The 2,031-nt window shown below is 40.4% G+C and overlaps 1 protein-coding gene across 1 annotated transcript in view; it reads right to left on the bottom strand.

The window, feature by feature from the left end:
- The window catches only part of SCD5 (stearoyl-CoA desaturase 5), a 194,916-nt gene that overhangs the window by 118,529 nt on the left and 74,356 nt on the right, over positions 1-2,031 (bottom strand). The window lies entirely within an intron of this gene.

Raw genomic sequence — 2,031 nt, 5'->3', positions numbered from 1 at the left:
GAACTGTCCCTCACACAGCACTCTCTACTTCTCTGATGGGTTCGATAATTCATTGCAATGACCACACAGAACTCACAGACCATACTCACGATTATGCTGGGTCTCTCCTTCCTTGGTCGTGGTGGGTTCCTCCCCTTGGCTCTAGAATTGGCTCTCTTTTAAGGCAAAACTGACCAATCCCCTTGGTAGGCCACAATTACCTATCACACAATCACTTGGGCGGGAGTTACAAGCCCATGGCTAGAAAGGCCATACACAAAAGTAATTAATTGCACTGCAGTGGAATTAGAGCAAGGGGAGACATGTAACTGGAATGTCTTGAGCACCAGGCTAAGGCAGCCTGATGTTCATCTCATAAGAGAGGGTCTAGCCCAGTGCTTTTCAAACTTCTTATTGATACCTGTTATGAATTGAATTGTGTTCCCTGAAAATATGTGTTGTAAATCCTAACCCCTATACCTGTGGTTATAAACCCATTTGAGAATGGGTTTTCTTTATGTTAATGAGGCAGTATCAGTGTAGGGTGTGTTTTAAGTCAATCTCTTTTGAGACATAAAAGAGCAGATTAAGCAAGTATACAGAGATGGGGGACAGTACACACCGTGCCAAGGAACACAAGCTGAAAAGAGACAAGGATCTTCCCCTAGAGCTGACAGAGACAGCCTTCCTCTAGAGCTGGCGCCCTGAATTCGGACTTTTAGCCACCTAAACTGTGAGAAACTAAATTTCTGTTAAAGCCACCCACTTGTGGTTATTTTTTTTATAGCAGCACTGGATAACTAAGACAATACCCATTAAAGAGTTGTGAAATCATTTAGTGAATCACACCCAGACACCATTTAAAAAATAAAGTAAGACAGAGTAGAATAGTATGCAAGAGTATTGTGTATGACCAAGGTAAGGTGGGAGGCAGGGCAGAGTGATGATTAAGAGCCCAGACACTAAATCCAGGCTAAACCAGTTTGGCCGTCCAGTAGACTCCAATTCATGGCAACCTCATGTGTGTCAGGGTAGAACTGTCGTCCATAGGGTTTTCAATGGCTGATTTTTTGGAAGCAGATCACTAGGCCTTTCTTCTGAGGCATCTCTGGGTGGACTTGAATTTCCAATCTTTCAGTCAGCAGTGAGATCGTTAACCATTTACACCCCCAGGGACTCCAAATCCAGGCTATGGGGGTCACATCCTAGCTTTGCCAAATACCAGCCATGTAAGCCCAGGCAAGTTACTGAATCTCTTTGTGTTTTTAAAATAGGGATAATAATAGTACCTACCTCATAGAGTTGTGAAAATTAAATGACTTAAAACTATAAAATGCATAGAATAGTGCCTGGCTCATAATAAGTGCTGTATAAGTTTTCATTATTATTAAGAATTGCTTTAGGAAACTACTGCCCACAACCCAAGATACCAGAATTGAGTCCTATGACAACTTGAGTCAAAACATGCTGAGAAGTACATGAGAGAAACTGGGGGGCTGAATGGTTTCCATTGTCTTTGGAATTCAAAATTATGAAAGTAACACCAGATTGCAGGAAAATGAAAACCAGAGGAAATTATCCAAAAGTACATCCCAGATGACCAGGCTGGAGCTCTCTTAAGCTGAGGAGTGTTTTTAAGTCAACTAAGACGAAAGGTGCTTTCATGTAGAGATGAGATGCTGTAAATATCTCTTTCCTAAAGAGAATTCTCATTCTCTGATGTACAGTTTGCTTTTTTCTTTCTTTTTGGCTTTCATCTGAGACCATGATGATACATTTTGATCCACCAGGATAGATAATCAAGTTTAAATTTAAACTTGAACTTGAATTTCCTCTCTTCAGACCAATCAGGTTCTCATCTTAATTTTTAAGCATATCAGCTATACTATCTGGTTCTTCCACCCTATACCACAAGTCCTTCATATATTTTTTGGTTTTCCTCAGAAATCTGGATGAATAGAAGGTGACTGATAAGGTAGAGGCAGGAAACTAAAATGTGTTTTCAAGACATGTGAATTAGATGTGATACAGTAAATGAGGAGAGTTAACAAT

Source organism: Trichechus manatus, unplaced genomic scaffold (assembly GCF_000243295.1).
Source record: "Trichechus manatus latirostris isolate Lorelei unplaced genomic scaffold, TriManLat1.0 scaffold00105, whole genome shotgun sequence".
Classification (NCBI taxonomy): Eukaryota; Metazoa; Chordata; class Mammalia; order Sirenia; family Trichechidae; genus Trichechus; species Trichechus manatus.
Note: the sequence above shows the minus strand (reverse complement) of the source record. Positions and strands in the feature narration are given on the sequence as shown.